The 23931-nt window shown below is 37.2% G+C and overlaps 1 protein-coding gene across 14 annotated transcripts in view; it reads left to right on the top strand.

Moving 5' to 3' along the window:
* BAZ2B (bromodomain adjacent to zinc finger domain 2B) overlaps positions 1-23931 on the top strand; it is a 132333-nt gene that overhangs the window by 16508 nt on the left and 91894 nt on the right. For 7 of the 14 annotated variants that reach the window (XM_027458190.3, XM_027458189.3, XM_072040994.1 and 4 more), the window contains one exon: positions 21903-21941. The exons of 3 other annotated variants lie outside the window; for them this stretch is intronic. The gene's annotated coding sequence lies outside the window, so the exon portion shown is untranslated. Of the gene's footprint in view, positions 1-9652; positions 9712-21902; positions 21942-23931 lie in introns of all 14 variants that reach the window. 4 more of the 14 variants (XM_038181748.2, XM_027458191.3, XM_038181749.2 and 1 more) reach the window with 2 other exon arrangements.

A 23931-nucleotide genomic window follows, 5' to 3' on the forward strand; every position in this document is an offset into this window, starting at 1 on the left:
ATACATTGACCTCAACAGAACTGGTCTGCATTCTATTCATTTTTATAAAACTTGGACGGGGAGAAGGGTACATTCTTAAGTGTTTGTTTTCCCTGCTGCTTCCAGCAGCATAGGCGGTAATAGTCGAGTCCTAGTTTAGTTTGGTAATGTGTGTAGATCTTCATTATGTTCTATTTACGTACAAGAATTTTATTCTTTAGCAGCCCCTACAAAGTTTCCATACGTAATTTGAGTGATTCATAACTCAATAAATCCTTTGTGGTTTACTGCAGAAGTTTGAATAAATTTTAAAGAGGTATTTTGGTGCCAAATTTCAAATCTGTTTCTTTATAATAGTCACTTAAGAAACTTTTAGGAAAAAAATCCCTTGCAAATTTCTGTGGGTGACCCAGCACAGAAGGTAGTACAGAAATAGTAAATCAGTATTTTTGGTTGAAAATGTCCCTGCAAGTTGTAATATGTTGCTTAGCGTGAATTCTGCTGCTTGTAGAAAGCAGTGACCAACAAATGTTTTGCTGGCCAGCCCCACACTGCTGGCCAGCTTCAACTCTTAATTGAGCTTTGGCCACCTGAATTCCCTCTCCACAAAGATGAGCAGTATCCCATTAGTCCTCCCGTGCCACCCAACCTTGCATCCAGTGGTCATACACTTTCTGCCTAAGCTCTTGAAGATCTCTGCTCAGCCAAGCTGTCCTGGTTTCAGTTAGAATTAATTTTCTTCCTAGTAGCTGGTGGAATGCTGTGTTTTGGCTTAGGATGAGAAGAGTGCTGATAACATCCTTCTGCCCCTCCTGATTGGCTCCTGATATTTTGGAATTGCCTGTTCCTGTGCTCTTTAGAGGTGGGGCTTAAAAACCGACCGTCATTGATGGACCCCAGTGTCTTTAAAAGCGGTTCCCCCTGTACTCGGCTCTGGTGAGGCCGCACCTCGAGTACTGTGTTCAGTTCTGGGCCCCTCGCTACAAGAAGGACATCGAGGTGCTTGAGCGGGTCCAGAGAAGGGCGACGAAGCTGGTGAGGGGCCTGGAGAGCAAGTCCTATGAGGAGCGGCTGAAGGAGCTGGGCTTGTTCAGCCTAGAGAAAAGGAGGCTCAGGGGTGACCTTATCACTCTGTATAAGTATATTAAAGGAGGCTCTAGCAAGATGGGGGTTGGCCTGTTCTCCCATGTGCCTGGTGACAGGACGAGGGGGAATGGGCTAAAGTTGCGTCAGGGGAGTTTTAGGTTAGATGTTAGGAAGAATTTCTTTACTGAAAGGGTTGTTAGACATTGGAACAGGCTGCCCAGGGAGGTGGTTGAGTCACCATCCCTGGAAGTCTTCAAAAGACGTTTAGATGTAGAACTTAGGGATATGGTTTAGTGGGGACTGTTAGTGTTAGGTCAGAGGTTGGACTCGATGATCTTGAGGTCTCTTCCAACCTAGAGATTCTGTGATTCTGTGATTCTGTGGTTTCCCAGGGGACCTTACTAACTAGTTCCCTGAGCAGTCTGAAGTCTGCTGTCCTCTAATTCAGGGTTGAAGTTTTGGTGGCAGTTTTCTTCCCATCACCAGAGATTTTGAATCCAACTCCCTCATGGTCACTATGGCCAAGGCAGCACCTGTCACCACTTCACCCACCACACCCTCCAAGTTTACAAGCAACAGGTCCAGACGGGCACCTTCTAGTTGGCTTTCTTAGTACCTGTACCAAGAAGTTATCATCAGGGTGCTTCAGGAATTTCCTGGATTTGCTTGTCTCAGCTGTGTGATATTCCCGGTTGACATCTGGCAGGTAGAAGTTGGGATGCCACCCACTTGATCAGGTTGCTCAATTTTGTAAGAAAATTTTGGGTGTAGTATGATGTCACTATATGCTTTATAGAGTTTGGTTTAAATTCTGATTTATTGACGAAATTTTACTCTGAAAAAATAACAGCCACATGCAGATCAAGAGTAAATTAAGACCTTTCAGAATGTGTTTTCAAACTACCTACTTAAAATCCATGAGATCCATATTGATTCTTTTACTGGGTTGCCTATCTTTACAATAAGTGATGTCAGAATTTGTGATGGCTTGTTTAAAATGTGTGATTTTTCTTCTAGTGAGGTAATTTGAAACAATTATAGTTATACTCTGGGCTGAGTTTTTCTGTTGAGAAATGAAAGTTTTACCATGGTGAAGAAGCACTATGCTTATGGAGAGGTCTGAATGAACTCGAAGAGTCCCAGGATACAAAGTGGCTGCTTGAAATTCATCACAGAGTAATATGGGGTGGTATACATGGAGCAGAGAGAAGCAAGGCATCACTAACTAAACACACACAGTGATGGATTCTAAAATAATTACCTGAAATCGCATAGCAATATTGGAGTCAGTGCATTGTTTGGTTAAAAGTACCAGTTGAGAAGCAGTCAAAATGCAAATTTGACATGTTGCTGGGAAAAGAATAAAGAACAGAATGGAAAACATGTAAGCTACTGCATTACTTCAGGTCACCCCGTGTCAAGTAGGAGAAGAAAAAGTAAACAATACTGAAAGGAATCATCAGTTATGGAATGTTTTCCATATAAGATGAGAGTAAACAGTTGTCTTCATCTTGGGCTATGTGACCAATTGCTAATAAACTCATACTTGGCATAGAGAAAGTAAATAAAAAGCAAATTCTGGACATTTCAAATATGACTGAAATAAATTATTAGAACTAAAATCTCCCAGTGACAAAACCCAATATTTTGTTAACATAAAACAAGAGCTAGTGCTTTCCATATGATGACTGGTTAAACTGCAGAATCATCCTTGGATGCTGTAGTGACGAACATTGGAATGTACGTAGAATGATCAGGTAAGTTAATATAAGGTGTCTGTCAGTGGCTGCTGAACAGTGATTCAAATGTAACGTTACGTTTGTAAAATCATTATACTTGTGATTTCCGAGTGGAGGATTTGTACCTTCATTCAGAATTACTGTTGCTGTTTATATTGTTCTTACAGATGTTGGTGCAGTCTTTGGTAGCTTGTGTGGATGAATTAATAGATGCCAAAATATAAAAATACATATATGATTCTAATGACTACAGAGACCTTGTTTTGGTTCTGTTTTGTTTTATTTTGTGAGGGATTGAACTGTAAACATCTTTGGCTTGTGATTGTTTACCATGTTTCTTCAGTCATCTCTAATTGTCCTATCCTTCAGTTTTGTACTCTTTTTGCACTGAGTTTGTTAACATGCATTCTTCCATTAACATGGTACAGAGTAATTTTATGCAATGTAATTTCAAACCTTACAGATTTTTCCCATATTCCTTGTCTACTCTATACCCATGTGTGTCTGTCTGTTAGGTATATCACATGTGAGGTCATTAAGAGGTTTGCAACGCTTGTGAGCTTAGTCCCCACCCAGGACATTCCAGTATTTGTTTACCTTCTAGAGAACTGGACGAGTTGATCTTTGAAGGTCCCTTCCAACTGAACTATTCTATACTAATAGCTCCCCAGAATCTGAGAATGGCTGAGGTTGGAAGGCACTTCTGAAGATCATAGGGTTCAACCCCCCCTGCCAAGCAGGATCACCCAGAGCACCTTGCGCAGGATGGCATCCAGGTGGGTTCTGAATATCTCCAGAGAAGGAGACTGCGCAACCTCTCTGGGCAACCTGTGCCAGCGTTCAGTCACCCTTCCAGTAAAGAGGTGCCCTCTCATATTGAGATGGAACCTCCTGTGCTTCAGTTTGTGCCTGTTGCCTCTCATCCTCTTGCTGGGCACAACTGAAAAGAAACTGTCTCCATCCTCTTGACACCCTCCCCTCAGATATTTATACCGATGGATGAGGTCTCCCCTCAGTCTCCTCTTTTCCAGGTTAAGCAGGCCCAGCTCTCTCAGCCTGTCCTTGTTTGACACGTGCTCCTCATCATCTTAGCAGCCCTCCTCTGAGCTCGCTCCGGTAGTTGTATGTCCCTCTGGTACTGGGGTGCCCAGAAGTGGGCACAATACTCCACGTATGGCATCAGCAGGGCTGAGCAGCTGGGGAGGATCACCTCCCTTGACGTACTGGCAACACTCTTAAATTAAGCCCAGCGTTCCCTTGGCGTTCTTGGCCACAAGGGCACGTTGCTGCCTCCCTCCCAGTCAGCCAGCTGTCCACCAGGCCTGCCAGGTCCCTCTCTGCAGAGCTGCACTCCGGCAGGTCAGCCCACAGCCTGGACTGGTGCTTGGGGTTTTTCCTCCTAGGTGAAGGACCCTGCACTTGCCTTTGTTGAACTTTGTTGAACTTGAGGATCAAAGGAGGAAGGTGCTCAGAAAAAAAAAAAAAATCAGCCCATGAAGAGGCAAAGTTAAAAAAAACAAACAGACCAAAGGAATCCCTTATGTTTTGCAGTGTTGTACTGGCAGAGATGTGATTGCAGTTTTGTTCAATCAGAAGCCTCATTTCTTTTTTGTTTTGAGACAGAGGCCAAGTTTAGCAGGGACTGGGTAGTACTCACCCCGAGAGTACTGTAGATGTAATCTCCGCTGCCTGTGGCAACCCAAGACTGAGCTGCTCAGAAGGAGAAAAATGGAGAGAGAACAAAAGCAATTCCTGTTCTAAAATAGGAGCCTGGGACAAGCCCATCTATTACGGTGCCAGATTTGCATGAGCAAATGAATGAGGACTATGCATATGACAAAGTATGTGTGTTCTTATGTGGGGTGTGTGTGTGAAGGGTTTTTGCTGGGTGATGAATTTTCATGCTGTGCAGATTCTTGCATAAATTAAGAGTTTGATGCTCCAGATCATACTTCCGTAGTTATTTTTGCAGACTTATTTTTTGACTTTTCTCCCTCTGCTTCTGATTTTGTAGTTTATTAGCATTTTGGAGTACTTTTTTTTTTTTTTTTTGGTGGGTAGCACTTCTACCTAAGCTGTTGTTTATCCTCTCTATTTGTTTTTCCTGCTGCCATGTGAGTTGCCATGGGAGCAAAAGCAGAACTGGGAACCAGCAGCCAGCAACTGAAGTTGGAAGGATCCTGGCTTAGTTTCTTCTTCTCTTTCCATGGGAACAGATGTGCTAGAAGGGAGGATAATGTAAATACTTAAATTACTTTGGCAACTCTCACTTACCTTTTGTGAATCATCTGACGTAGAAGAAGAGCACTTAAGAATGACGTTTTCATTCTGAACGTCAGGGCAAGGCTGTGAGTAGTCAGATTAATGTGTCAGTAGAAAATGTTGGAAAGCAGCTACATTTTAGCTTTTGGGTAATGATTTCAGGATTTGATATATAAATGTGTTCTGTTAAAAAAGATTGTATGCCTTTCCATTAAATCCTAAGCCCAAACATTGTGGACTATGCTGCATGTCTCCAAAAATGTCTTTCAGTTATGGATTTAGTTAACTTTCGGTAGATATAAGTAAAATTTAGACCAAACTACAGAGGTGTCTTATAAGCAAAACAACATGTGCTTTAGCCAAATACAAGATTCTAAAAAACAGTGACATGCAATCAAAACAATTTCTGTTGAAATGTTGTGTGAACAAATGTGTGGACCATGGACTGTATTCTTCTAGGCCTCAACTGTTAAGTCAATCCTGGAGTAGTTTTACAAATTCCTAGAGCACTGACTATGTTCAACAATTCTATAACTGCTTAAAAAAATTACAGGGGTTTAAGAGAACATTTGACACCATAGACTATTTGCTGTGATGACTTTGGGTAGTTACTGTTGTATCTGAATATTTGTTTGACAATTGGAGCTGATTATTCCTCAGTTTTAGAAAATGTATTTAAACTTCGGATAGTGTATAGAAGGTATTTGTGTGTATTAGCATATTTAAATATTGGGACCACAATTGCAAAAAGCAATTTTTTTAGTATGCATCATATATATATATTATAGTCAAAATACAGTGATTTACATATTAGAGGAAAAAATTGAAGCACATCTTAAAAAACAAACAAAAAATCACACACACACAAATCTATCTTTCTACATATGCTATCAATATTTTAAAATTGCAGTTCTGTATTTGCATAACAGGTTTTTAAGTCCCAAACTGTCTGACACAAAAGGTGCTGACGTGAAATGTTTTAAAGAGGAGGAAAATTTTGAGCAAGGTTTTGCAAGCATGTTGTTAAAACTTTGTTGAAAAAAGGAGTTTTATTTTTTGTGAACATATAGCTCATCTTTAAATAAAGCTTTGTCTTGGATGTATTTAGAGACACTTTTAGCAACTTTAAAAGAAACTTTCTTCAGTGTAGTGCAGAATTTTAGAAATGGTCATGCTGTGAAACTACTAGCAAAAGTGTTTAAGGTGCAAAAATGGGTTACTTAGCCAATACAAGTTCTTTCACTTCTTTGGTAAGTAATTGTTAGTAGTGCAGTAATCCCAACTGTTATATGAATAGTACCAATTTCCTGTAAATTATGACTTAAAAAATGGTAGTCATCTTGAGGACTAGGTTGTTGACATTACATTAAATGGAAAAAGCTGTTATCCTAAAGACTTAAGAGTATTGCAACTAAGTGGCAGTTAAGTTCAGTTAAATTAATTAATGTTTGGCTGGAGTTAGAAATAAAAATGATGGAGCTACTTATGTCCTGTGGGGCTTGCAGTAGCTGAGGCATGGAGTTTGTATCTAGTTTAGAGCAGGCCTATTGCATCTTTACCCATTCAAAATAAAATAATAAGAAGAAAAATAAAAGGGGACAGCAAAAACTACTGGATTTAAACAATCTTCTAATTAACCGGTATTTTTGTTACTATGAGAAAAGTTTTGCCCCACTTACACTGAATAACAGTAGTCAGAAAAAACTGAGAGTATTTTTTTTTCTTTTTTTTCCCCTCCCTATTCTAAGCAGATGCCGATTTTAGCACACTCCTACAAACAAACAAAGCCCAACTATTCCCAGAGAAAAGTGTTAGAAAAAGCAGGAAAGTAATCATATGTGTCTGCTTATCCAGTGAATATAGTACTTGAACTGTTTTATATGTAAAAGTTTGGCTTTGTGTTCACAGTATTTGCATTGTAGTTCTTAATGATGTCAGGAACCATCCCAATTAAAAAGCTAATTTTGATGTATTCAAATGGTGTTAAAAAATGAAATGCTCTGGAATGTTGATTCTACATAACGTAGACTTTTGAAAATCTTTAAAAAAATTTGTCTTGGATGCGGAGCCTTGGAGCTGTAGATTAACTTGTGTTTACACACTTTACTGTAAACAGGTTGATTTCAGATTTTTTTTTTTAATGAAATGGGACAAGTAATTTCTGATAAAATCCAGAGGCTTGCTATTTACACAGGAGATTCCTTCGTGACCCTTTCCCCTTTGAATTGCTTGTTGCCAGTACATGTGCGATGATATGATCACACTGGCTGTTCACCAATTTGTCCATGTGCTTGTTCACTCCATGCGGTAACTTCAGTTGCAATTCATTTTCAACTGTAATTGAAAGTGGGATGGACATTCAAAGATAAATTTCTACAGTCTTGTAGAAAGACACGGAGCTTTTAAACCTACCAGCTGAGGAAATGGTAGGCAGGATCGGTGCTACTTCTGCTCTGCCCAAAGCAGTTCTGATTCATCAGTGTCTGTGTGCTGTCCTACGTGTGAATCTACTCCATGACCGCTGTCCTTGCCAGGTGGCTTGTCTTTCTTGGGCAGGGTCTGGTTTATGGCAGTACAAAAGTACGAAGGACCATCAAAGGAGCGCTTTGCTCATAGGAGATTTTTTTTTTCTCACACCTCAAAAGTTGTATGCCTTTAACAAAACCTGTAGTAACTGCAAATTTATTATCTGTGGCTTTTGCTTTATACCTTCTTACATGTGTTATGTGTATAACAGAGAATGTGGATATTAGGTATTAAGGTTTGCTTTTTGGATCAAAATACTTCTTTCAAATTACCTTTAATTTGTTGTGATTTTTTAATTAAAACATGTAGGTGACTTTTAGGTAACATAATTAGAATGATAGTTACATATGTAACTACAAACAATAAGCAAACAAATATTTCTGTTGGTGAAAATTCCTTAGAATCATTGCTACATAAGTTCATGTGTATTTCTTACTGTGGGCACAGATACGCTCATGTGAATCACATTGATTTGTTATGTTTTCATTCCAGTTGTACCTAAGAGAACAAACGTTTGCACTGATGTGTAGAAAACGAACTTGACTTTGTATGACATGTGTACACAGTTTTCCGTAACTTTCATTTCAGTTGAGGATTTTTTGGAACCACAGTTTGTGTGCTTAACAACTACCTGTAAAGACTGATTGTATGGTTAGTATATGGACAGCTGATTGCAGTTTCATCAATAAAAGCAGTTTTTTTTTTTTTTTTTTAATTTAGTTCAATGTAAATGGAAATCACAGGGCTTAAAAAGGCATGTAGCAATTACTTAATGCAAGTGAAGTTTGTTTTTTTTTTAAGTATCTATTTTAAGTTTTTTTTTTTTTTTTTTTTTTAAGGACTGGGTTTCAGTGGAGCGATAGGTCATACTTGATGCATTTCCAAGTTGTAAACTGTAAACCTGATTAGCAAGATTCAGACCTGTTTGTCAGACATTAAAAAGCCTGTGCGAGTAGCAGCTGTATTACAGTATGAATTACACTGGTTCATGCATGTGGCAATGACTAACTGCTGTTGACGTTAGAAAAGGAGTCATCATACCATTGCTGAAAAACAGGTTTCAGTATTTAGATTACAGAAGTTAGATGCAATTAGACAGGTATATTTAACTAGTCTCTAACAGCATAAGTGTGAAAGAGAAGGACTTCAACTTTACAGGACTTTTTTTTTTTAACAAGTCATTTAAATTACCTTTTTTTTGTTGTTGTTATTATTAATAGCAGCCAATGAACTAATCAGACATAGCATTGTTTAAAGAGTATGGTCTCTGATACATTTTCAAATGAAACACCAGGGGTCAGGTTATAAGGGGTTTGTGGATAAACTGAAAGCAAGGGAGTTAAGTTTTAAACAAATGTAAATCTTGAATGCCTTTCCTTTTACATTACAACCAGTTTGTTTGTAGAAGAAACTTTGTTTATCTCAGGCTGGATATCAGGAAAGAGGTTCTTCACTGAGAGGGTTGTCGTGCACTGGAACAGGCTCCCCAGGGAAGTAGTCACTGCACCAAGTGTGTCAGAGTTTAAGAAACATTTGGGCTGTGTGCTTAGTCATATGGTGTGAATTTTTGGGTAGAGCTGTGTGGTGCCAGGAGTTGGACTCGATGATCCTTATGGGTCCCTTCCAATTTGGGATATTCTATGATAAAATTATTCCAGAATGGATTATTATAAAATAGATACAATTTTCTATGCATATCCAGATATTAAGTGATGAGATATAAGAAATGTTTACCATTTCTACTGACGTTTGTTCATGTTAGAAGTGGTTTGAACTGCTTTAACAGCATAATTAAATCAGTGCTAAACAGTAGTAGAAGTTTCATCCTTTAGTTCAAGCTCTAGCCTTTAAGAAGTGAAAAACCAAAAATACTCTAACAAGAAACGTAGGATATATTCAGAATACCCCCAGCTTGCGACTTCGCACTCCATTGTGTTCCACAGTGATCTCTTCCAACGCTTTTAGTGCCATTTCTTTGCAATATTTTCTCTTTCTGTTGCCGGGCAGACAACTTTCTTTTACAAGTTCATAGATTATCTTGTCTTTCTTTTTCTTCGCAGAAACCTGTGTCAAAACTGTTGTTCCTCTGAACCTGAAAACTCACCAGGAGAAAGTACTCGTAAGCATATTTTTGCCCAGAAAGAGTAGGGGAGCAGAGAGAAAATCATTACAATTGTCTGAAACACAAAGCTATAGTTCTTTTGATCAAGTGGTCATTAATGAAGTCTTCAAACTTGCTGTAACCCATGCTGTACCTTGCTTTCTGTTATCAGAGGCCAATCCATAGCTGTTGTACTAGAGTAATGAAATTAACTTAATAAATGAGCAGTTTTAAGTTAAAATTTATGGCTACCACTAGTTCTTTATTTTTAGATTTATTTTGTGCATACATAGTTCACCACTTTTTTTTTTTAACTTGCCATTCCAAGAGGGCAGTATAGTTCTCTTGTGTCCAAGAATCCCATCATCACTTCATCAAGACATGGCTGCTGGGAAAGGAGAAGAGGGCGTATGGGGAAAAAAAAAACACAACACATTCTCGCTCCTGTCAGCTGAGACCATTGCTCTTGCGTAATTCTCTAGTTCTTTTGACTAGTACAAGACTAAATCACTGATTTGCTTTACACGCCCAACTTCCATGAAGTCTTGTAGTCTGTTTTTGTTCTACAATGCTGTCAGTGGTTTTTGTTCAATAGTACAGTGGAAGAAGTTTTCCGATAGTATGGAGAAACACCCGTATGCAGTTTCTGTTTCTTGGAGTTAGTGGTTATTATAATTCCTTTTGCTGTGGGAAAATCCTAGCGCTATTTTAAATATAGCTAAATATGTGTTGAAGGACAGAATTGAAATCTGTCAGAAGTGTGGAATTCTGTGACCCATTCTGGTCTTCCAGGTACAAGGAAGATGCGGAGCTACTGAAGAAAGTCCAGCGAAGGCCACAGAGATGAAGAGGGATTGGAGCACCTCTGCTATGATGATGAGAGCAGGGACTGTTTAGCCTGGAGAGGAGAAGGCTCAAGGGGGTTCTTACCAGAGTATGAGTTCCTGATAGGAGGGAGGCAGCAAAGAAAGCAGGATTGGTCTCTTTGGTGGTGTCCAGTGACAGGACAAGAGGCAGTGGGGACAGAGTGGAACAGGAGGCTCCGTTCGATCATCAGGAAACACTTGTTCGTTTTCACTGTGTGGGTGATGGAGCACTGGCACAGGTTGCACAGGGAGGTTGTGGAGTCGTCTTCCTGGAGATCTTAAAACACCCATCTAGAATGTGGTCCTGGGTACCCTGCTCTGGGTGGCCCTGCTTGAGCTGGGATTGGACCAGAGGCCATGAAGCCAGAGGCCCCTGCCGACCCCAGAGCATTCTGTGAGGAAAAGTATGCTAAATGAGTCCAACTGTACCTGTAATACCTTCCTGACCAGGTATTACAGAGCCATGGTGTAAATGACACTGTTGGCTTAAGTTAAAACAGTGCGCGATGGCTATTTAAGGGAAGGGAAGTATTTCCTTATCAGAAATACGGTTGTTGTATGTCTGTTGATTCTTGTGTAGCATGCAGATTCATGCATCTGGCTCTGGTTGCATGTTTGCTTCTTGGTTTTCTCAGTGCCTGTATTTTGCTTGCTAGCAGGGGATGAAGTTCTCTGTTCCAGGGTGTTGTGTAGTAGGCTCAGCTACTTAACTCTAGCAGGGTTTTGTGGCTAGGAAGCCCTCTGAACCGGATTTCACCCACCAGCATAGGTTTTCTCAGGTCATGTATCTTAACACCTGTGTTTATCATGTGATCTGATAAATCAGCTAAGTATGCCTCAGGGCTCTTGTTATGTTCCTTGGCAGCTGGGGGCTAAACAAATGAAGGTGTCCGTTTGTGCTATCATTTTTTTCAGTGATCCAAGCTTTTACTTTGCATTTGATAAGATTGATGGGTCATGCATTGACCTGTGTGAAACTTTTTTTCTTGAAAGCATAATTGTTAGTTCAGAGTTGTTGTTCTAGTTTGATAAAAACATGTTTACTGGTTTCATTTTGATGGTTGTAATTCCACCTTTTAGTAATCGATCTCTATTTCTTCACGTATAAGGAACATACAAAGCGATATATAAGCATACAGTGATTTTGAAAATAAGGAAAATGAGTGTTTAACAAGGTAGGGGACAAAGGTAACATTCAAGTTAGTCTACAGTCTTCAGTACCTTTTTTTGGTCAGTTCAAGTGAAGTGAAGTTCAGAAAATAAATAATACAAAGAAATAAAAGTGCAATCTGTCAGTAATAACACCTCATTTTTACATCTTTGGTTGTTTCAAAAAGTAATGCTGCCTTCATTACACATATAACTAGGAAATGTACTGTATGATTCCTTATCTTGTAATTTTCACTGTGATTAGTAAGTGCAGTTTTCCAATGTAAATGTAGTAGAGACATAAACCAGTACAGTTTGCTACAATATTTGTTATTTAAAATATTTTACTAAGCACTATTAAATGGGAATGATGATGGAATATTTGAATTGCAAAAAGGTTATTTTATCATCAGCTTCTTCATATCCTCTTATATGTTTCTTAAGTATTACTAGTGTTTAGCTTATATTAGTAGGTATTTGTTAATCACAACTCCCTGTTTCACTCAGACGTGAATGTGTTTCTTCTGTAGTAAAACCAGCAGACTACATGGTTCTTGAGGACAGAATTGGAGACTACATATCATGAGATATAGAAGAGGGAATCTGACAGTATGTTCTAAGGATTATGCAATATGTAAAAGAAGTGTTGTGCTCTGTTCTGTTTTGTGTGACAGATGGCAGTGCAGGAGCCTGTGTTTGTCACCTGAAAAGGAAAACCAAGAGCTGTAATCTGTAGTGTTAAACAGTTTCAGTTCTCTGTTGGTTGGCTCGCCAAAGAATATGTGTATTTGCTGAACTTGGTACTGTGCTGACTTAGTTTGTGGTGATAGCAGAATATTCCAGTCCCTAAAGTATTACACTCTAGTGCCTAAAGAAGATAATAAATTGGGTGAGGGAATATAGAGTTGTAATCGATTATATGTGATCTGTAACCTGTATTTGTAGGCAAAACTTGTCTTCCAATTTCTAAAATGCTCTTATGGTTAAATCAATTCCTTTTTTTTTTTTTTTTTTTTTTTTTTTTTTCTGCTGTGCCTGTAAAAATGTATGGAATGATACATAGTATATAGCATCATATTAGAAGTATGTAAGACAAGTTTCTTTTGAAAACAGTCTCTTTTTTTTAAATAGTCCTCTGACTAATAGGTTTTTAAATATTTTGCACCACCTTTTTTTTAAAAAAATGTTTCTGTTGTGACTTGTTTTTGAGCTTTGTGAAAATATATTGTGTGCTTCCTGCTTCAGATCATGTAACTTAGGTATTTCATCTGAAAAATGTTATTTTTTTTGTATGTATCAAGCATCAAGAGAACAATTACAAGTTACATGTACCTGTAAAAAAAAGTATCTGTGTTTCTGTCTTAAAAATACTGCTTCTCTGTTAGATTTAGATTGACTCTCTAGTGTGGGACACAGTGAGGGTGATCTTTTCATAAGATCGTAAGATACTTTAGGCTCTAAGTGGCAGCTGATTGTATGTGCTTTCAATGAAACATTGAGAATCATAGAGACATTTAGGTTGGAAAAGACCCATAGGATCATCAAGTCCATCCATCAGCCTAATGCTATCAAGTCCAGCACTAAACCATGTCCCAAAGCACCATGTCCCCATTTGTGTCTCAGAAAAAAACACATGTCTCTACCCCCAGTGGTTAATTTTTTAGACTGGCTAGTAGTGCAATATGCAAAATAATTACTTTATATTTTTGGCAGACATGACTGTCTGTGTTAATACTGAAGTTGAGTCTTCCTGTTCCATCCATGTTTGTTGCAGTTGATGAGATTCTAGAACAAATATGCAATCTCTATATAACAGTCAATTTTTAAGCAGAGGAGAAAAATAAAGTCCCTCCTAATGCATAAAAACTTCGGCTTCTTTGTCATTTAACTCAAAACTGATGATAAAGTAAGTGTGAAATGGTAATTCCTTTACTAGAAGAACTTCATAATTCTTTTCACCTTTTTATCTTCCATTGATCATAATGGCAGGAGGAGGAACATTGCTGTATTTTTACTGACTGTTCCTCTTTTCAATTTGTATTTGGCGTGGCAGTTGGAGTTGTTAATCAACATGTCCCCACTGGCTTGAGAACGGCCTTGACATCATTCTTCTTATCTGTCAAATGTATGGAAGTGACACACATGGGAGGTTATACGGAATGGCCAGCACTTTTTACTCATAAGCGTGCTTGGCTTATCTCTGTAAGTGCCGAGTCAGAAGCATTCTGTCATGTCTGTGCAATGTGGGAGTCAATGAAAACTAATTAAAGGATGCAAAAGCCTTTCAGCATTTTTAGATGGGCTTTGCCAAAAGATCATTTTTTTTTTTTTCCAAGTCTTGAGTCTCAATCAAAATTCCTAATCATGATGTAGACCGTCTTGTTACTGCTGACATCGTTGCTTTCATCTATCATAGCAGTGAAAGGTCCTGATGTAGAAAGGTTCATGGCCTAACAATTTCTGATGTGCTGACAGAGCTTTGATAAATAAAGTCTCAAATTTGAAGTTAAGCTTTTGTGGCTTCTTGCACTGAAAGACAATTAAGCTTGTTCTTCACATAGTTTTTATATAGATTTTCAGCACTCAGAAATCAGATGGTGTAATTGCTCCAGTACCAGCATGAGAATTGTTAATAACATTTTAAAAATATTTGAAAATGGTCAAAGAAACAAATCTAAATTCACAAAGGTTTAGGGGGATAGATAACAATTCAAAGACTAATAAGGAATGTCTGTACAAGGTGTTTACTTGACCATTATTAGACAGTCTTATCTATGTCTATGCAAGTGGATCCCTGGGCCTAGAGAACTGAATATAAGAGATATCTCCAGCTATGTAGATCAAATTACTTTAATAAAAGAAAGAGGAACTGTGTTCTAAAAGCCTCAGTCTTACAATTTGTGGCCAGCTTATAGTCTCTGTGTGCAGTGTTCTACCACCTGACGGTCTGACTTGTGTGTTTCCTCTATGTCACAGATATAGTTTGCCTACTGAAGAAAGCAAGGGTCAAAGGGTTTCTGTGGCTTCTGATTTAATAAAATAGTGCTAGCATATTCCCAAGACAAAGGTGGCTTCTTGAGACTAGGACAATCATAAAAATGGGCAATCTCCATATTTTTCTGCTCACAAAGTGATTTCCTAATGAAAACTAGAGAGGTTATGTATGTAGTCTGCTTCCATGGAGATCTTCGGAAGCTGCTTGGATGTGGTCCTGGGCACTCTGCTCTGTGTGTCCCTGCTTGAGCTGGAGTGTGACCAGATGGACCCAGATGTTCCCTCCAACTTAACCGTTCTGTGTAACTGGCCTGACCAGTGTCATGCTTTTTTTTTTTTCTTCTCATCTGTGCTTTGCTTTCCCTTTTCCAGATCTTTTCAAATTTTCCCCTTAGTTTCTTCGTCCTTTGTTTCATCTAACTTTTTATGCTATTGTTTCTTCTCTTCTCTTTATTAGATATTTTTAAGCATTAATTGCCCAGAAGTATTTTTTGGGGAAAAAAAAAAGTCATTTATGAGTTCTACAGATTTGAGACATAATTGTGCAGCAGTGTTGTTTTCTGCTTTATGGTCTAATGATACCTTATCCAAGAAAAGGTAGCAGAGTAGAATCATAGAATCATAGAATATCCTGAGTTGGAAGGGACCCTTAAGGATCATCAAGTCCAACTCTTGACACCGCACAGGTCTACCCAAAAGTTCAGACCATGTGACTAAGCGCACAGTCCAATCTCTTCTTAAATTCAGTCAGGTTCGGTGCAGTGACCACTTCCCTGGGGAGCCTGTTCCAGTGATCACTGGAAGAGTAGATGAGTGATGTTTAACTGTATCAAACTAAAATTACAGATTTTAATGTTTAGTGCAGAGGAACTTTCCTTCTGATTCATTTTCATAGAATGTGCTTACCAGCATAGTTGTATGTAGCCTTGCAACCAACCATAACTTCTCCTGATGTAATTGCAACTATATTCTAAATTGCCGTTAATGTGAACAATAGCTTTGCAAGGTGACTGGCTACTCATTGATCTTTTTAATTCCTTCAGTTCCAAGTGTTTCAAAGCAAACCTAACAACAAAAACAAACAAAAAAACACACCAAAACCAAAAAGACCTACAATGACTCCCTCCTTACATGAATTAATTAGAAGTTTGTATTTAGTTGTCAATTAACAAAAGTTACCTGTTTTGTGTCCTCATGTTGATAGAAACCTCAGAGTTGACTGCATGCATGTGTTTTCCTGAAGTCTTCCAGACTACTGGAATTTGACTGCAGTCAAATTCATTCCTTTTATGTTCTCTCTGTTTTTCCAAAGTTAGGATTAAGGTAAATGCCTTCAGTTCCTGCTGCTTCTAGTAGTTTGTCGAATGCAGGTGAAGAGTGCTTAGTATGTGATACAAGAATAGTTTAAGTGAGAAAAGAGGGCATTCTTTGTGAAGAGATGGTAGATTTTTCTTCTTCAAACCTTTAATGGAATAAGGACTATATGTACACTTGCAAATGAGTGGAAGAACAGGGAGATCTTAAAGCAGTTTGTGGTCTTGAGTTAAGGTTAGAAGACTTTGGAACTTGACAGTATTGAAGACAGTTTGCTTTTTTTTTTTTTTTTTTTTTCTTCCCTGCTTTTCAAGTTGTATTATTCCTGTTTAGAAGATACAGCAAGAGCTGTGAAGAGTTTAACCAACAAACAGTTCTGCACGGCAGAATGATTATGTGATTGCTGTGTTTTTATTGGCTAACTTATTGCCTCAATGAATCATTAAATTCAATGTGAGATCTCTGGATGGGATGCTGGGATGCTTTTTGTGCACTGGCTTTAATTATTCTCTTATATCATTATTCCTTTATGAACATGCTGATAAATCTTCATCTGGAATACAGCATCCTTGTACTTCTTTTGTTCCAGGATTATTCATGTTCAAATAAACAAAACTAAAGTAGGTGACAAGAACAGATTGAAAGGAATTCAGAAACTTACAGGAGTTGTAAGAACTTAAACTAATTTAAGTTTAACGTGACGAAAAATTGAGAGCTTGCATACTCCTGCCATCTAGCCCACAAACTAAACGAAAAAACAGCAGTGCGTACTTCCATTCTGCAGTAACTAGAGTGAATGAAAATTGTTGGAGTCAAACAAATGGAGTTAAGCTGATGAATGCTTCCAGGCTGAAAGACTGGAGTACATGAAGATGAAAGGAGGAGGCTGAATTTCAAGATGGTGTTTGATCATTTACAAAAAAGATTGCATGCTGTGGAATAGGAATTTGATTTGATCTGGGAAATCCTTTCCAGTCCAGTGCTTAGTGCTAGTACACTGCTTTATAAAACTGGGGAGGTTGGAGGAATTGCAAACAGGTAGATCCCAACTATATAAGTTTTTAAAATAAATTTTACCTGGAATCTAAGCTGTAAGAGAAAGCATTTGGTTTCTAGTACTTAAATATGTTTTCTAATGCCCAATCTTCACTAGCACTAATAGACACATTGCTGAAATCTGCTACTGGAATATTACTGAACTCCTGTTGAACTACCAAGTTCCAAAATCACAAAGAATATTTTTGCTTTGGCAGATAGCTTCTTTATAACAAAAGGGTGTTTCAAAGGTTGATGTATATTGAGATGAAATAATTTGTATTTTTGAAACATCATCATTGGTTCTCTACATTGTCTGTATTAAATTGGTCAGTACTGTTTGCTGTTCCCTGTTGTTTTTCTTATCATGTCATGGTTTTCATATATCTTATTAATCAATTGAGGTGAGTCCAGTGTTTTCTGTGGTGAACTTGCCCATGTCAGCTTGTCTACCACCTAAATCCCAGCTAGAGTCCATTGTGGTTTGGGGATGCAGGCAGTAGGTAAGTGGAAGATGGTTTTAAAAATGTTCTGATACTCTGTCAGTTGTCTAAACTTCCAGAGTAGACGAGTCTTGAACAACTGATGAAAACCAGGAAAAAATAAAACTTTAAAGCTCAGGTTCTGTGAACCTTTGTTTACAAGGTAACTAGAAAGAGTACAAAATCATTTTTTAAAAGAAAAAAAAAAGTCTTTTATAGCATGTTTATATTGGAGAAAGAAGAAAGTTGCAGTCACAAAGGAAAACAAAAACTTCTCACCTCAAAGCTGTATGGTACACTTTTTGCAGCATTCTGCAGCGTTTGGGAATCTAAGTTTTGATTTAGTTGAGAAGATGCCACTACCAGAATGTAAACCAGTTATCCTACTCTTGCATTAAAAAATAATAATAATAAAAGAAAATACTGCAAAGTGATAAGTAACAAAGGTGGGAATTCACCCTACCCTGTCTTCCCACTTAATTCAAACCTTAATTAGCTCCATTTATATGCTAATATTAAGCACAGGAAATTTTTTCTTTACTCTGTAAACATTGAGGTAATAACACAGAAAAAAGGATTAGGTGACATTCAAGTTTTACATAGTTAATAGTCAAATTAAAGGAAAATATTGCCTATCCACTTTAACTGTCCCTGCAGTGATAAACAATTTGCACACCTGTGTGTCTGTATAGCCTATGAAACACTTTGATTGTGCTGGGTTGACAATGGGAAATCTGAACATAAAAGATGAAGTTTACAGTCTGCTTCTTCAGGCGTTCTTTACATTTCTGTTCTTTCTTTTAAATATTTGACTTATCTCTACTGAGTGTAGAATGTTGACTTTCTGTCTTTAGTACCTTTAGTAGTTTATTTTTAAATTTGCAGTAGCATTTTATTTACCTTTAAATATAGTTTGCTTTATACTTTGTAGTCAGTTTTAAAATGAAATCTGAAAAATAAATCACTTTTTTTTTTTTCTGATGGACCTACAGTAAGTGGAATAAAAGAAGTAATAACACGGAGGAAGAAAAATAGTTGCAAGGAGTTATATTACTGCAGAGTTAAGTGGTACAACCTGAGATTTCCTTGTTTGTGTGTGTGCATACTTGTCTCAGAAGAAAATATTTATTCTGAAACAATGTTCCTTGGTCCTCCTTAATACTTCTTTATTGCGCAGAAATGGTAGTGTTTTGTAACTTCCTTAAGTTCTTGCCAGATCACATATTCATTGTTGAATTTTAGCTCAATTTTCTGCTTGGTATAGTATTTGTATACTTAAGGCAGCTATTTACTCTGTACTTTGGACAGTAGGGCCAAAACAAGTCTGTATTCTTTTAATCAGGGAAAAGAAAAATTTTGGAATACTTAGTGTTCAATTGCTATTTATAGAGATAGATGCTTCTTTTGTGTCAGAATATTAAATTTAAAGCTTCAGTCTTGGTGTATATGTGTTTAGTATGAGTTAGTGTGAGTTTCAGTGCTCCTAGTCACTTGTAGTCATGTTTTCAATAGCTTGATGTATAAATAAAAGATGAGGCTCTTTCCTCAATAATGATTTATGGCTGTTTTTCTTTCTCTTTCCTTTTCTCTTTCCTTTTCTCTTTCCTTTTCTCTTTCCTTTTCTCTTTCCTTTTCTCTTTCCTTTTCTCTTTCCTTTTCTCTTTCCTTTTCTCTTTCCTTTTCTCTTTCCTTTTCTCTTTCCTTTTCTCTTTCCTTTTCTCTTTCCTTTTCTCTTTCCTTTTCTCTTTCCTTTTCTCTTTCCTTTTCTCTTTCCTTTTCTCTTTCCTTTTCTCTTTCCTTTTCTCTTTCCTTTTCTCTTTCCTTTTCTCTTTCCTTTTCTCTTTCCTTTTCTCTTTCCTTTTCTCTTTCCTTTTCTCTTTCCTTTTCTCTTTCCTTTTCTCTTTCCTTTTCTCTTTCCTTTTCTCTTTCCTTTTCTCTTTCCTTTTCTCTTTCCTTTTCTCTTTCCTTTTCTCTTTCCTTTTCTCTTTCCTTTTCTCTTTCCTTTTCTCTTTCCTTTTCTCTTTCCTTTTCTCTTTCCTTTTCTCTTTCCTTTTCTCTTTCCTTTTCTCTTTCCTTTTCTCTTTCCTTTTCTCTTTCCTTTTCTCTTTCCTTAAATGGTTTGTCTTAAAAACCTCAGTAAACAGAAATCTGGGTTCTTCCTTGTGGTTGCTACTAAATAGTTCTCATATTTTCATTTTATCCCGCTAGTGCAAACTCTTTACTTGGTCAGCTAATGCAAATTCAGTTTTGAGTGAAGCAAACCATGAGGATGGCCTCTAGAGGAAAGAAGCACAAACGTGTTTGCAGTGATTGGCATGGCATTTAGTTATTACAGCATATGTATGCTGGCGATCAAGTTGCACAGTGTTCTAAAAGAACTGGCAGTAAGTTTTAAACTGAATGGTGGAAATGTGTGATAGGCAGCTGTAAAATACTAAGGTAAAACCCAGAGCTTATCAAAACCCTTATCAAAAAGATGTGCAGTTATTTCTACCTCAGATACTTAACTTGAATCAAGTTATCTAATCCATTCTATTTGGGATGATCAAACTTCTTGCATTTTGTAGTAGGAGTTTAAATTAATTTTGAGTCAGGTCTGCTATGTCCTAAAATGAGCCGCAACACTGCCGTGGCTGAATCCTGCTTCTCTTCTGCATTTGTTTGGAAACTTGTTCAACTGCAAAGTGAAGAGTGAGGTGACTTGATCAGATGGAAGCTGTCTCTCCAGGCTACAGACTGCTTTATTGCAGTACATCTCAATCTTCACTATAACTGGACGTTAAGGAGAAGTGTTACTGAATTCCTGAGAGTGTGACCAATATATTCAGATGGATTTTGATACTGTCAGAATATAGCATCGGTCAGAAGTAATAACATGAAAAGGAAAAAAGGAATATTTTCAACTGAAATGCTGTCAGTTAAAATTCACAACTGGGTAAAGGAATGCTTCCGTAAGATGTAGAATCTGGTTCCTGAAAACGTGTACAAAACTTGGGGCAGCTAATGCTGGTGTTTGCAATTGATGCATCTTGTGCAGAATCTTGAACTAGCTTTGAATTGGCTTGTGCAAGGGTCATCAGTGTAGAGGTGGCAGTACGCGACTGCTCAGGGGCTGAAGGAAAAAGCAGTAAATAATTGAATATTCTCCTTTAGCTGTGTTATGTGCTGCAAGAAGATGGTTAAGTAGTGTTAAGCGTAGCTTAACGTTGGCTAAAAATAAGCTGAGCCGTAAGTAGTGATTGTAGTGTGAATATAGCCTATTTATGGGAGACTTCTTTGAGAATTTATCAAGTGGTGTCATCTATTTTGTTTTCAGCCTTGATTTTACGAGAAGCTACATGTCTTGCTATAATTACAGTTTATGAGGAGTAGCCTGAACATTGTGTTTATGATAGCCCAGTTTAAGATCATAGAGCATATGGACGGCGTGGACTTCATGGTATCACCTTCCTTGCCCCCATGTGTGTTTCTTATATAGTCTGACTTGATGTCCTTTGTGATATTAGTCCTCTATAGTACCTCTTTTCCGCCATTTCTTCATGTCTTTGCATATAATATGCAAATGTCTGATTAGGTCTTGGAATGTTAACCAAAAATTATCATACTGTTTCCTGACCATCTCTTCTTCTGATCTAATCTTCAATCTGTAACTATTAGGAGGTTTACAGTTTGGAAGTCCAGATTTTTGCTAGTGTGGCAAGTAGTGTTCTCCTGAAACGTTTGTATTTCACAGGTTGCATCTATTACACGTTGTATAGCAAATAGAAAAAATATCAGCCGCGTGTTTACATGGGGAAAAAAATTCAGGGAAGAAGGTGATCCAAGTGCTGAAAACCTATTTTTAGTTTTAATTTTTCAGTGACATGTATTCATTTTGTATTTAAATAGAGATGCTTCTAAATTCTCATTGCATGGATGGAATTTGAAATGCTTGTGCGTAAGAGCGTCAGTAATGGAATGAAATAGTGTCTCTGTATAAATGAAATTGAAAAGGCCCATTGATTTCAGTGAGGATGGAATTCTATTTGCATTTTAACAGAAAGATTCCTTTGACTTATTGTGTACATCGAAGGGGAACATATTGTAATATATCCACAGTTTAGTAAGGGTGAAATAGATACACATATTTAAACAACTGATTTTAACCAAAGAGTGTGACTACATAACATTTGCCTTAAAGTATTCTTGTTTTAATGGCTTCATATTTGGGTGTGTTAGATAATTACAGAGTTTTCAGTGTGCTCAAAATATTTTTTTTTTTTTTTTTTTTTGAGAAATTGTGATGTTCTGTTGGATGTGTCTTTGTCCTTGTAAAAGTTACTTGATGAAAGTATGATTCAGTTGATCATTAATTGTCTTCTGTTTGCAGCTTGCAAAACAGCAATGTCACAGAACTGAACACGTCACAGTAAGTATGCCATAGCAGTAAGCATTCTGATAATTTTCTGAAAAGCATAAATCATAATGAAAAAAGTAACATGTTATATAGTCTATGGTTTAGTGCCAGATTCTGCATCCAGGTCCTGATTTAGCAAGTCTTTTTTAGATTTTTAGTTCATCTGTGTAATTACGTTTGTGACTTCAGTCTTGGGTAGGTCTTTAATCAGTCCATGGTTGCACTTTAATAGCAAGTGATCACTTTTATGTAGGAATGAAATGTAAATATGGTAAAGTGTAATTTTCGATGTCTGACTTAATGAATTGAGAGATTTTGCTAAGAGTTTTCATTCCAAAATCAATTTTACCAACCTAAAGAAATTATTTTGAATGCTCAGAGATCTAGTATAATAATTTGCAATATAGTGAATATGAATTATCTTATTTTATCAATAGATAGCTTATTGGACTTTTAGGAATTGAAGAGTTTTGCATTCGTATCAATTTACTTTTTTTTTTTTTCATCATTAGACGTAAGCCCTTTTCCGTACTCCATTCCTGTGCTTTAGGCAAAGTTAATGGTGAAATCTAAAATAGGTACAAAGACATTTAAACAGAAAGCCCAACTAGCAATGCTTAAGTGCAACTTCCAGGCACATCTTTTTACTTTCATTGTACTTACCGTCAGACACACAAAGTAAGAGAAAGAAATCTGTGTAGCTTTGAAATGTTTTTTTTAGGTTTATAGTTTTGGTGCTTCTCAATTAACCATTGATTCTTCATACATGTCTGTGGTAACACACCCTGAAAATTGAAAAGAAGGTAATTAACTTTGTAAAAAAGATACTGTAAATTATGTTCAATGATGAGGTATGCCATTAGATCCCAGACGATGTTGTACAGTACTGTGGAGTCTTACATTTCAGTAGAGACCTTCAGTCACTCATCCTAGAGGTAACTTTATGATCAGTAAATTTCAAATGTGCACTGAAAACAAGGTAAGAAAAAAAGGCTCAATCAATAACTTTTAAATACAGATTAAAATACTTTTTAGGATTAAATTTAAAAGGCTCAGGTTTTCAAATTACTTCAAGTTTCATGCTTTCTGTACTTCATGCTTCAGAAAGAAGTTACTAATGGCACTATATGTGACTTGATACTGTATTGAGGAGAATACAGCATCTGAAGACTTCAGGGAATCAATAAATTCATTTGGAGAGAGTAGATCTGTCAAATAGGAAGAAACATGTGTTTTTAAAGGTGGGGAAAAAAAGACGTGAAACTTGCTATAATACAGTAGTACACTGTCTGCTCCGTAGAGTGAGCTAGTCGTAATGAAAAAGCTTTCTCTTCACAAAAAGCTGAAACCTGTGGTTTCTTTGTTAATGAGAACATCTTTACTGAGGTGTACTGAAGATGACACTTAGTTCGAAGCCACAAATCTCAAACGAAAGACTATTATGTTCTCAGCTACCCTGTGTCTGAAAAAAGCTGTGAAACTTTCTAGAAGCTTCCAGTTTTGCATGTTTGGGTTTGGGGAAGAAGTAGGATCTAATTAGTTTTTAAAGCTACTGTTATCTTGGGATTTAAAAATCTAGAATGGCTAGCTTTTTCTGACTTGTGATGTCTTATTTTTAAAAAGAATGTAATACTTTTCCTTGAGAAGGAGATTCATCCCCATTGAAAGTACAAATACACTTGACCATTGCTTCAGCTGAAAATTAATTTTCACACAGTACTTGAGATATGATATGGATAACACTATTAATTCTCTTTATAGTTTTAAGTAAACAATTAATGGCTATAACTAAACAAGTGGTTTAAGAGTAAAAAAAATCTGCTGAACAGAAGGCAGTGTAATGTTTAGAGTAAATGGGAAGGAAAGAAGCGTTCTCAGAATCTGAACAGTATGATGATGGCGAGTTATTTTAATGGGTTATGTTTATGTTGTCATTATGGAAGTATTAGAGATTGGTGAATGCTACAGTTAGTAGAAGGATCATTATGGGTGATACCTAAAG

The sequence above is a fragment of the Anas platyrhynchos genome, chromosome 7 (genome assembly GCF_047663525.1).
Source record: "Anas platyrhynchos isolate ZD024472 breed Pekin duck chromosome 7, IASCAAS_PekinDuck_T2T, whole genome shotgun sequence".
Taxonomy (NCBI): Eukaryota; Metazoa; Chordata; class Aves; order Anseriformes; family Anatidae; genus Anas; species Anas platyrhynchos.